Consider the following 14,591-nt stretch of genomic DNA (forward strand, 5'->3'; position numbering starts at 1 on the left):
TTCTGGTGTCAGTGTCAAAAAAGAAACTGCGGTATGCGTCAAGTGTACAAGTATTTTTGAAGTGTCCATGTCCCGTCATCTTCTGGGATAACTTGATATTATTCTTGAAGATGATTTGAATGAGCGGTTTCTGCTTTTAATTATTTAATCAATTTATCAATATGAGTTATTAGTATCTATTAGATCGCCTCGATGTATTCAAGAAATACCCATTGCTGGGCAAAAAGCGCTCCTTAGCCAGTTACCAAAACGAGCAATGAGAAAAGGGCATGGGAAGTATTATTTCATGGCTTATCCTTACCTAAAACATACGAAATGACCTGTTTTAAAATGTACGAATGCGTTGCTGTTTGCTTGAAGGGAGATGGTAGCATCAAAAAACATTAACTCACATTTCGGACGATTCCGGTATGGAAAATTAGCATCCATATGATGTTGTATGTCGTGGCTTTGATGTTGTAGTGTTTGTTGTTTGTGGAGTTTTGAATTGTTGAAGTTAAATGTTTCTGGTTCGTGATAGTTTGTTTTGTGTCCTATGTCAAGTTGACCCTGTGTCATTAAACCGGATTGATGTTTAAACTTTTGACTACTGGACTTTTCTGTAGTTTTCATAAGTATTGGGATTAGTGAGGGTGTTTAAATTGGGAAGAATGAGTCCACTTATTCTTTCACGTTACGTTGGGAACCGTCATAAGCAGCGTTAAATTATTCAACCCGACAAGTGAGAAGTTAAACGAAAATATGACCATAACTTTCGACCGGCCCTTAGGAATTCATGCTCGTGCATATGCATATTATACACATGAGGAAAACATTAAAAAATCTAACACAAAACATAAATGTTCAAATGTTGTTAGTTTTTCAACTTTGCCTATTGCACAAACTATAACAGCTGAGTTTACTTATTTGAAAATATGTGGATTGCAGGATTTTTTTTTTCATTTTAACAAGCGAATGCTACATGTGCTAAATCATTTTTTTAATGGCCCGCGAAAATAACATCGAGCCGCGCAAACAAAACTAAGTGTGAAAATTCTTACTATATAACCGAGAAAATGACATCGAGCGTGGAAAAATATCGACCCTCAATATATCAAGCCATCCGCTTATACTTTATTTGAACGTATAGTTCGAGAAAACAAGGATATCGAGCCATGCAATATCGACCCAATGGGTTTCCATTGTACTTGGGGTTTATCTATTAGTTAATTATAATTTGTATTATTATCCAGTTTCCTCAAGTAAATGCATACTTTGATAAGATTTACCTTTTAGGTTTTTACTTTATTCTGAATTGTTGGGATAAGGGTGAGCCGGTGCGCGCAAAATGGTTTAAATCCCCAGTAAATTAACATTTTACTGACCGTTCCAAGAAGGTACTTAACGATGATAAACACACCTAGATTCGTTATATAGTATATATGCACTTTTCTATGTCTTTAATAGTTACCCTGTGCCATTAAACGGGGTTTATGTTTAAACATTTGGCTACTGAGATTGTTTCTGTAGTTTTTCAGATAAATGTATTCACGTAGAAAAAATATCAAATATGCATCAAACAAGGTATACCAATTTATGGACATATTATAACGAACGCTTATTATTAACTGCTATATCTGTTTATTTATTTTGACGTAACGGACATTGGGGTGGCAAGAAAGGGGCAGATTTCCATGTTCTTCAATTTGTGCATATCTTATACCATGTTTGACAAAGGTGGTTGTCAGTCGAATATGAATAATGTCTAAGCTTGTGTAAACTAGCTTTATCGATCTGAGAAGTCCCATAACTAAAAATAATTAGTTGAGCACTTTCCTTTAAATAGAGGGCGTTTGTTTGCAGGAGTCTTCATGCATTTGGGAGAAGCATTATCAAAACAAGCTTGTTTTAAAAAAAGATCAAGATTTAAAACTACTTCTATACGTTGGTCCGAAATACACTTACTCCTATACTGATTTAAAACATGCGTAATAAAAGTTGCGAAGCATATTGGTTCCACAAATTAAGACACTCCCTGTAATAAAATCAAATTGAGCAAACAGTTTCATGCAGTTTATTTTCCATTGTTTGCAAAGCTGATAATGTTGGTTGCTCATCGACTAAACCGACAATAATAAATATTCTGCATTCATTTGATCCCATTTTTTTTCGTGCAGTTCGTTCGTTGCAATTATGGAATGAAATTAATGGCATTCATTAACATGCATTTACTGAATGTCTTTTTGCATTGCCAATAAAATGTTGAATATAATACTTCTAAAAATGGTTTATATGTAACATTGAAACCAACATAAAAGTAGTTCCTTTACAAAACCTCTTTGAGAGATAGACAACAGATGAGACGGTTTCATAACATGATTATATAATTTGAATTCCTCCATGACTCAAATTTTTATGCAAGCATCATTTGTTGTCTATGGCTTCTCAATAAAGTATTAAAATAACATGATAACGTGTTCATCGCATGTCACCTGTATGGCATATGGCTATGTGACGGCCGATTGAGAAACTTGTGATAGTGATCACCGATTTGTATGACCTCTCTACGATAATTATCTTCAATATGCAAGATATTTTCTCGATTCGCCACGAGTATGAATTCTAGATCAAATATACTTCCGACTGCAGTGGCGTCTGGAATATAGATGATGGACTGAATATTGTTGAACACGTTAATAATGGGAATAAAAAAACATGATATATCGATAGCATACGAAATTTACGTTTATATAAAATGTTAATGGAAAAATGGTTTGCTCGGAATATTATATCTAAAAGATTAATGGATAATGAGATCGTTGCAAATGAATCATAAAAAATCATGTACTGTAAATAAGCCCTAGATCATTATTTTCTGTTTGTTTCCCTACGACTTTAACTTAATACGGGCGCAGTATATGTATAAAGAATATCAATAAATTAGTACAAAATTTCATTTGACGAAAGCTTGAAATCATTTATTTCTTAAAATAGTTTCATTTTTTCTACCTATGTAACTATGTTATGGACTATTGGACAGTTGAATATGGTGTATACGGTTATACGGTTATACTTACCTAAAAAGCGGTTTAGGCACAAATCAGTGTTATTTTTAAAATTGCTTTCAAGATGATTTAATGCCAATGTAAATACATTTGGAATATATCGCATTGTCCGTCTGATCACACATTTGAATTTATCTGTCATGTTTTCTTACAGGAACAACACTTATAAGTACATACGGATACGGATATGTAAAAATTGACACTTCCATTAAATGGAAGGTATTTGTTGTTTATATTCTAATTTAGTTTCTCTCTTTGCTATGTTTCAGCACCAATGTTTAGGTTTTTATTATAATTTGTATTGTTGATATCTTCAGCATGATCATTTAAAAAGTACTAGTGAACATTGTATAGGTTTTTGCAGTATCATATATTCACCATAAAAGAGAGATTCAAAAAGCATCTTATATACTCAAAATAGTTCGAAACCGTCAAAGGTGTTATGTATGAAGATATGTTTTTATATTCCAAAGCTTACTGTTTGGCGAATGTTGCTGACTAGCGAACCCTTTTCGCCCAGCAATGAGTTTCTCTTGAATAAATTGAGACGATCTGGTGGAAGCTAATAACTCATATTAAGAAGTATTGATTAAGTTAATAAAAACAGAAACCGCTTAATCAAATCATTTTCAAGTATAATATCAATAAATCAACTTATCCCAGAAGACGACGGGACAAGACAAATTCAAAAATACTGTACATTCGACAAAAAACGCAGTTCCTTTCTTGCCATCGACACCAGGGGTTATATTCGGTTTGTACACTGAAACGAACACTTTATTATTTCAATGTACGAGTTCATAAAATGTCCTGGCATTTGAATGACACACACACACACACACACACGCACGGACGCACGCACGCACGCACGCACATACACACACACACTGATATACTTATATTGCGTGCATATATTTATAGTCCGTGTTGATGAAGAATGTTCGCGATTGAGAATGATTGATTAATTTGTCATGGTCGATTAAAATTGAAATCGAATATTGCAAGGCATACATGTTTTTTCTTTTTTTCATGTTTGTGCTCACGCATTACAACACTTGATAATTTGGATCACGAAAGTTTCCGTTTCAGGGAAAACTAGTCATATCAAAACGTACACGTGAATTGTTGTGTCTTTCAATATGTGCTAAATATCAGTGCAGTATTTTGGTAACAAAGTTGGTGTTTGCTGTAGCCAAGTTATTTTAATGAATATATTATCTGTATTCAATGTATAATGATATTATGACGTTGTGTGTCCCTCGTTGAATGTCACTATGCCTTGCCCGTTGAACGTTTTAACCGGATCATTGTTATGCATTTTTGATACTGGGCTTAATCCAGTATTAAGCTTCCAATCATTAGAAACATATTAATTATACCGTTTTTAACTGTTTCAAAATACGATATTTATGAAGAAAATCATGAATTGCATTCGAATGAACTACAACTGATTACACTCTTTGGAAAATACTTAGGACATGTATGTTCCTCATTTAGAAATGTCATATTTAGGAAACATTTTATTGGATTGGAGATGCGTTTGTTCATACTCAGATAGCACCGGTTGTTGCTAACGTTATCTCCTTCATCATGTTACTTTCTCTAGGAGGATTCTTTTCAATGTGCGGTTTGCAGTGATTATAACGTCGTAGGAATGAATTTCACCAAAATTCTTTTGTAAATTTCAATTACTGAAATTCAAAAAAACAACATAAAAGCAATTAAATGTAGACACTCATACTTCAAGACGCCCGGCCATTTGGTGCGTTTAGTTAGCATAAGAGGTTAACGGCATATTAAAACTGTAAGGCAAGCATTATCCAATTACGGAAATGAAATGTTCACATAGACGGTACAAAAAAAATGGTTCACAAAAACGCATCTCATAATTTAGAAGGTATTCTAGACGTTAAATCTTTGTTCTACGTCGACCGCCCTTGTTGACAAAATGACTGAAATATACGTAAAATTATAGTGCGTTTTAAAATTACGTATTTACCAATAATTTGTCACATCAGCAGATACGCTAGCCTATGACTTAACTGCACAATTGCAATTTTTTCTTCACATAAAATTGATGATATTGTTACGCTGCGTTGCATCGAGAGCAAAAAGCGATAAAATATATCATGGTCTTGAAACATGGTGTTTTCTTATGTGATTATTGTATAAATAAATTGCATTGTTACATCAAGTAACTTCAGGGCAAAGATGTTTAAGTAAGTTTATCGATGTCTATGTAATAATCTTAGCAGTTTTTTGTGTAGACACACTAAATATACAATGTATAGACAATATGTTTTGACGTCTTAAAATAACATAATCGTTGATGTGGTTAAATACAATATGTAACTTACCTTAGAAATAAGCATACGAAATGACCTGATTCAAAGCGTATTTATGCGTTGCTGTTTGCCTGAAAGGGTATCGTAGCATAAAATACACATTCTTACATTGCGGACGATAATGTTGAGGAAAATTAGGAACAATATGACGTCGTGGCTTGTAAGTAGTGAGGGTGTCTTAATGGGGAAGACTGAGTATCGTTATTTTTTCACGTTACGTTTTGGGACCCATCATGAGCAGCGTAACATCGTCGAACCCGGCGCGTGAGCAGTAAATTGAAAAGGTGACTTTCGACCGGCTCTTAGGAAGACATGCTCGTGCATATACCCACTAAACACATGAGCAATAATTAAAACATTTTTATAATCTAAAACGGAAGATGAATATACAAGTGTTGTTAATTGTTCAAAATTGTCTATTGAACAAACACTAACTTCGAGTTTTACGTTTTGAAATCATGTAGTCGTTAATAAATGTTTCATTTTAACAAGCGAATGCTACACGTGCGCTCAAAGTGAACCTTATTTCAAATAAATTTTACAGAGAATTAACATCGACTTCATCAACTTCTCCATTTTGGCAAAACTAAAATGCTTGTTGTTGATTTGGATATTGATAATGTATTTTTATTCTGGAAGAAATGTTAGCACAGGCCGGTTTCAGTAAGTTAATTGTCAGTATTTCAGAATGTTAGAAAAAGGCGGATATTTTTAAATTGTATTTTTCCCATTGAGCACATGCGCCCAGGCCGGGAAACGAACCCTGATCGCCAAAGTGAGAAGCGAGTGCGCTCACCACTGCGCTAAACGGAAAACCAAAATGATTGACTTTTGTTCAAAATGTAAATTAAATATTCGTGTAAAAGGAAAACAAACGGAAAAACTAAACAGTATAGAATTCGATGATATTTAAGCCAATCCCTGTAATGCTATTTTGAGAAACAGCATCATAGTACGATTGGGAATATGAAAACCTCTGGTTTTCACACGTAATATGAGTCCCAATTTACACTTACTGTATGTGTTATGACTTTGAGTTTGAAACTCGTTATGAGAACTGAGATATTCAATTGTAACAACACATTTTTCTTATAATGTTTTTGAAACTGCTTTTAACAGGTATGGCCATCGATTACGAAATATTCGTTATATATTGCTATACCCAAAGAATGTTTTAATATGACCTCTAATTATAAGGACTGTCTGACTCTCAGCCAACCTCAAAAATTGAACTTCTTGTAAAAAAATATGTATGCCCTTGAAATAATCTTTCAGATATGTTTATTCCTCGCAAACAATCGTTTTATTCCAAGAATTCCTTTTAATATACAGACATTCGAACAAATTTATTATCGTCTAAAAGCTCATATTTAGTGGCATAAATATTGAGAAATTTAGAGTATTGGTCATTTCCGAACTGACTGGTAAGATTATTGTCACGGTAGTCTCCATTGAATTAAAACTTCAGGTTTAAAAAAAGCAAAAACAAAAAAAAACTTTGGTGTTACTCGCTTTGTATTGAAAGAGCGTGTTCGGTTATTATTAGTCTTTCATTCAGTTTTATAAAGAAAAAAATAAATAACAGACATACATGTAGAACAAATATAAAATATTTATCAATCAAGGTGTCACAATTTATGGACATATTATCACGACCCCATAATACTATCAGCTTTAACTATTTGTTAAATCTGACCCAACGGACAATTGGGTCGCAAGAAGGGACGCAATTTTCTTCAACCTGTGCATAACTTATCCAATGCCATTCAAAGGTGGTTGAAACGTGCAGGAATTTGCATGTATTTTGGAGAAGCCTTATTAAAAACTTGTTAGAGGAAACAGTTTTTATGCAGTTCATTTTTCATTGTTATTGCAAAACTTATAATGATGATTTCTCATCGACTGAACTGACAATAATACATATTCTACATTCATTTGATCCAATCATATTTTCTCACATGCAGTTCGTTCGTTGCAATTCCGAAATTAAGTTAATGGCATTCATTCACATGCATTTCGTATATATCTAAGAGCATTTGCATTGCCAATAGTATGTTCAATAGAAAAAAATGTTTTTCAAATGAATTTACTTGAAAATGGCTGATATGTGACCTTAAAACCAACTTAAAAGTAGTTCCTTTTCGAGAACCTATTGAGAGCTGGCACCTGTTTTCGAGAACCTATTTGAGAGCTTGTACCAGTTGGCTGTTTTTACAAGAATGCTTGACAACCATACAACGCCCTTGGTTGACTGTATGCCAGCTCCTCTTGGTACGATCAGTGTATAACGTGTTGCAAAGTCGGTTATTGTCTAAAATGAGTCTTTGAAGATGGAAATAGACAACAGAAGAGACGGTTACATAACATGATTATATAATTTGTATTCTCCATGTCTCTAACATTTATGAACATGCAAACATCATTTGTTGGCTATGACTTCTTCTCAAATAATTATTAAAATAACATGATAGCGTGTTGATAACACACATCGCACGTCACCCGTGAAACTTGTCAACAACGCTGTACTCTGACTGTATGACATATTGTGGCGCTCGAATGTGAAGCCAGTGATAGTAAACACCGCTTTGTATGACGTCATCTCTATAATAATTGTCTTAAATATGCAAGACGTTTCTTCGATTCGCCACGAGTATGATTCTTAGATCAAAAATACGTCCGGCTGCAGCAGCGTGTGGAATATAAATGAAGGACTGAATAATGGGAACACAAAACAACATGATATATCGATGGCATACGAAATTTTCGTTTATATAAAATGCTAATGGAAATACGGTTTGCTTGGAATATTATATCTAAAAGATTAATGGAAAATGAGTTCGTAACAAATAATTCATAAAAAACATGTACTGTGAATAAGCCCTAGAACGTTATTTTCTGTGTTTCCCTACGACTTTAACTTAAGACGGGCGCAGTATTTGTATAAAGAATATCAATAAATTAGAACAAAGTTTCATTTGATAGAAGCTTGAAATCACTTATTTCTTAAAATAGTTTCATGTTTTTTCTATGTAACAACGTTATGGACTATTGGAAGTTTGAATACGGTGAATACGGTTATACTTGTCTAAAAACCGGGTTAAGCTCAAATCAGTGTTATGTTTAAAATTGATTTCAAGATTATTTAACACCATTGTAAATACATTTGGAGTATATCGTATGATCAGGAATTTCATACTTTCCGTCTGAAATTTAAATTTATCTGCCATGTTTTCTTAGAGAAAGGACTTATAAATACATACAGATACGGTATTTTCAGAAATGTTTATTGCGGATTAAAGTTAACGACCAAGTGAATATTACAATGAAGAAATTGACACTTCCATTAAATGAAATGTATTTGTTGGTTATACTCTAAGTTAGTTTCTCTCTTCGCTTTACTTCAGCACCAATGTTCACGAGTTTTTTTTATTCAAATTACTAGTGAACATTGTTTTTGGTTTTCGTAGGTTTTTGCAGTATCATTAATTGACCAAATAAGGGAGCTTCAATAAGCATCTTCTATACTCAAACAATTCGAAAGCTTCAAGGCGTGGATGTATAAGAATATGTTTTTATATCGAATACATACTTTTTTAAAAATGTTGCATAATATAGTGAACATCCCTCGTATACATATATAGTTTATGGGTTTCAAAAGTATGAATGTGAATGGTCTTATTCTGACAGGGCAGTTTCCTGTGTAGATTTGATGAGAAGTACATAAAGAAGAAATGCATTATTTCTTTTTAAAGATTGAACGATTTTATAAATTTCTGTTTTATTAAATGTAACGCTATTTTTCGTTTGAGTATGCATGTCTGTTTGTTTCTTGAATATTCTGGTTTTGACGTAAAGTTCTTAAACATATGACTTCTTAAAGCTCCATAAGATTAACTTCAGTTGTAAAATGAACGCATCCTCTCATAATCATGAATAGCACATTCTAACAACACTTATATTATTATTCCAGTCAAGATGTGTCTAAAGTTAATTGAGGAGCTACATAGCTATAGAGATTAAAACATTTTTGAAATAGAAAGCATTTTCTTTACACACACAATACGATTTTTAATTGTTGCATGAAATACGATATCAAATAACATAAAATATAAGCAAACTCCATGTTCAACAATCTGAAGTGTTCAATTCGTGCAATTTTTGACCGAATCCGTTGTTCCATTAACCACGAGAGACGGTCCAAGGGGCAACTCTAACATATCTATTTATCTCAGTAAATCACGGCGACGCATAACGGCACACTTCTGTCTAAATCCATTATCTTCCAATAAGTCTATTTACAGAAGTGTTTTATATAAAGTCAGCGCGTTATTCCTTTTACGTCAGTCAAAAATGATTTGTATCCATAAGGTAAACTATTCGTAAGGACGGACTCATTCGGAGAAAATTGTAAAGGATATTTAACGATTTACGACGTGTTTTCAAGTAACTGGTGGTATTCCATTTTGTTATATAGTAAAGCGATGTCAAGGCAATTACAGTTAGCTAGATAAATGTGTTAGAGTGTGTTTAATTTGATCGAAATGAATACATTTGGGTTGTTTTCGACGTACTTTCATATCGGGCATAACAATCAAGCTTGGGTAGCTAAGTCACAATTCGCTATAGTTTCAATCCCGGAAGGTCAGGTGGAAGTATTCAACTGACACCAAATTTATACTTAATACATACTTTGATAAGATTTACCTTTTGCGTTTTATCTTTATTTAGGATTGTTGGGATAAGAGTGAGATTTGTGCACTTAAACCCCCCAGTATTTTTACATTTTACCGACCGTTCCAAGGCGGTACGTAACAAGCCTTGATAAACATACATAGTTATATGTGGTATGTATGCACTGTGCTGCTTGTGGTGTTTTGTAATGTTCTTCCATGTTTCTTGTTTGTGTTTATGTTCCATGTCTTTGGCGTTTACCCAGTGCCATTAAACCGGGTTTATTTTTAAATTTTATGCTACTGAGCTTGTTTCTATAGCTTTTCGCATAAATATTGGCTGCCTCCACCAAATTGCATCAACTTATTCTAGATAAAATTGAATTTTGTTTAGTGCAGTGCTTCAGTGTTGTCATGATAAGCGTAGACATTGCTCGAGGGTCGTTATAGCGGGTCGTGTCAGTCATTGTACAACTCATCACATGTCATATGATTCAGTGGTGTTTTCGTGATAATTTGCTTCGAGGTGATAATTAATCAATTGATTAATTGTTTTTAATGGAAGAGGCTATTATTACTTTATCACGTTTTTTCTCAAAAAGGGATTAAATTACTCGGACAGAGCAGATTTTTTCGACAATCATATCTGAAATAATTTAAAGGTTCGTTTAGCTATAAGAACGCACCTTAAGTGGTAGCAAACTGATATGCATGCTTTTAGTGAGTGATTAATTTAATGATGTTACACATAACGTCGAACCAAAAAGGAAAATCATTAATTTTATCCAGTGCAATACATAACGATAAGATCCAATGTAATGATATTTCTCAATTCAATGCAATTTGATTGCAGCAATTTTGATCACGGATTAATAATCAGACGACAATTATCTTTGGAAATTGAGGTATCAAAACCGCGATTGAAGGTTTTTAAGGAATATGCACGACCTCGTAAATCGGTATAAATCAAGGTTATCATAGACACCTTATTAACACTTATTCATTAATTATCTAGAATCCATTTTTGAAAAATACTGTTGTTTTTTTGCTATTTATATCTGATAAGTCTGGAAGTTCTTTTCAGCTGATCATTTAGAGAAAATATCATAGAATACAAAATCGTTCGTATTATATTTGATTTAAATCTATACATTTAACACAAGTCAATACCTATTTAGAATTGAGAAACTTCATATCCTAATGTTAATGTTTTAAAACATTTACGTCTACAACTCTTAACTGTTAAATCATACTATACTTTATATCTTAATGGGAAACTGAAATTGCGTCGACATTAACTTTTAATTGATTTTATTCGTGTATGAATATAAAGATGATAATAAAATTTTCCACAATTTGATGAACCACCTCATAAATGATTTGTATCAAAAATGTAAATCTAAAGCAATACCGGACTAATTCGGAGAAAATTGGAAAGGGTATTGAAAGATTGACAACGCATTTGCTTTTGCTCATTTGGTCGTATTGCATTTCGTTATATGGTGAAACGATACCAATAAAATTACATTTAGCTAAATAATTGTTTAAGAGGGTGTTTATTTTTTCTGCAAGTGAATACAATTGGCTTGTGTTCGACTCTTAAGTCTTGCTTAACAACCGCACTAGGAAAGCTACGTCACAATTCGCTTTTGTTTCAGTCCCTGAAGGTCAGCTGAAAGTATTTAACTAACGCAACAGTTAGACCTGGCTGCCGCCACCAATTCGCACCAACTTATGTGGGCTAAATTCGAGTGCAGTACCGTATTGATAAAAGAGGGGATTGCTGAGGGGACGTTTAAGCGCGTCGAGGCAGCGATTGTACAACTTATTTCATATCAGATGATTTAATGGTGTTTTTGAAAAAATTGTTTCGATATGGTAACTAATCAATTGATCAGTTATTAAGTTATTGAGGCATTAAAATGGCATCTCAATGTTTGAAAGGAAAAAGCACGACTTATCGCAAATCGTTATAAATTAAGGTTATCATAGACACCGCATTTACATTTATTCATTTATTTTTATATTTATTTATTTGAAAAGGACATTGTATATTTTATAAAAAAAACTTTATGAACCTTTAAATCTAAAATTATTTAGAATTGAGAAACTGCATACCCTAATATTCATATTTTAAAACAATAAACGTCTACATCTCTTATCTGTTCTATCAAGCTATACTTCCTATTTTAATAGCCAACTGAAATTGCGTCGACATTTATGTCAATATTATGGGATGTATTTTCCTGAAATATATTTTTTGTACCGACTAAATGAATATTTTACTTTATGTAAAAATGTATCCCTATTTCTGTAGAATGTTAATATGCCATTTACATATTATGCTAACTTAACGCACAAAATGATCAGATGCCATGACTTATGAGTGTCTATACATAATTGCTGTTATGCTTCTTTTTTTAATTTCATTAATTGAAATCGACAATAAAACATTTGTGAAATTATAATCTACGACGTTATGTTCACAAAAACCCGCACCTCGAGAAGAGTTTCTCATAGAGAAAGTAACATGATGAAAGAGATAGCGTTAGTAACAACCGCTGCTATCTGAGAATGAACGGAAGCCTATCCGATTATAAAAATGCTTACTAAATATGATATTTCTTAGTGAGCAACATACATGTTCAAAGTATTTTTCAGAGAGGGTATTTAGGTCAAACCTTCCGAAACATAAGAGCGTCAAGAAATCATTTGTAGTTCGTTAAATCATGTTTTTCATTATAAATATCGTATTTTTATACAGTTGACTATGGTATTGTTAATATATTTGTTATGATAGAAAGAAAAATACTGGAATAAGCCCAGTATCCAAAAATGAATAACAATGATCCTGTTGAAATGTACAACGGGCAAGGCACATTGACATTTAACGAGGGACACACAGCGTCATTATAACATAATACAAAACAGATTAGATATTCATTAAAATATCTTGGCTACTGCAATCACCAACTTTGTAACCAAAATACTGCACTTAGATTGCGCACCTATTGAAAGACCCAACGATTCCCGTGAATGTATTGACATGGCTAGTTTTAATGTAAAAAGTAAACATTCGTGACCCAAATTATCAAATGTTGTAATTTCAATTTGAAAAGTGACAATTTAATCTACCATATAAATCTTGAACATTCTATATCTCCACGGACTATAAATAAAACGTTGTATATTCAACAACCACACGTACTATAAGTATATTAGTGTGTGTGTCATTCAAATGCCAGGACCTTTGATGAACTCGTACATTGAAGTAATAAATAAATTCGTTTCTTCGTCAGTGTACAAAACACTGCCTTTTTGTCGTAAATATGTTTAATATTGCTGTCAACGTTGATTATGTCGGTGGTTGTGGTGTTGGCCGTATTATTCTGTATCATTTTATGAACATTTGTCGGTTTTTCTATGCTGGTGTCGATGGCAAAAGAGGAACTGCGGTACGCGTCACGTGTACAAGTATTTTAAGTTTCCATGTCCCGTCGTCCTCTGGGATAACTTGATGTATTGATAGTATACTTAAAGATGATTTGAATAAGCGGCTTCTATTTTTATTAATTTAATCAATACATCTAAATATGACTTATTAGCATCCACCATATCGTCTCAATTTATTCAAGAAATACCCATTGCTGGGCGAAAAGAGTTCCCTAGCCAGTAACCAAAAAGAGTAGTGAGCAAATGGAATAAGAGGTATTGTTTCATGGCTAAACGTGGCGTTAAAACTTTGTTCAACGTTGACCGCGCTTGTTGACAATATAACTTGCATATATGTAAGAAACGGTACGTTTTAACCAATAATCTCACATCAACAGATACGCTAGCTTATAACTTTACTACACAATTGCGAATTTCCTTCACATAAAATTGTTTGAATTGTTTCACTACGTTGCAGCATTAGCAAAAAAGCGACTAAATATCATGGACATGAACAATGTTGTTGTCTTATGTGATTTTTGTTTAAATAAATTGATGTAACATCGAGTAGCTTGAGGGCAAAGTTGTATAAGTTAGTATATTGCGGTAATCAATATATCAGAGCAATGATTTAAACATTTTAATAATCTAAACGAAACATATCTGTACAACTGTTGTAAGTTGTTTAACGCTGCCTATTGATCAAACAATAACATCTGAGCATATGTGGTTTAGAATTTCTTTTTCATTTTTATAATCGAATTATACATGTGGGCTCAAAAAGAACCGTATTTGAAACCAATTTTACGGACAATTTATTTCGACTCTATTGACTTTTGCATTTTGCGAAACTAAAATGTTTGTTGTTTATTTCGATATTTTTTTTCTTTTTCTTCTGGAAGATATTTTGGAACAGTCAGGTTTCAGTGAGCTAATTTTCAGAAAATTAGAATTTTTGAAAAAGGCGGCCAATTATTTTGTATTTTTTTTTTCCATTTAGCACCTTTTTCTGTAGCTCAACTTTTCAAATTCAAGAACGAATTCACGGAGTTCTATCGTTTTGCTGTAAAACTGTCGTGATTTGTTAAGTGCAAATATTT

This window comes from Mya arenaria, chromosome 6 (assembly GCF_026914265.1).
Source record: "Mya arenaria isolate MELC-2E11 chromosome 6, ASM2691426v1".
Classification (NCBI taxonomy): Eukaryota; Metazoa; Mollusca; class Bivalvia; order Myida; family Myidae; genus Mya; species Mya arenaria.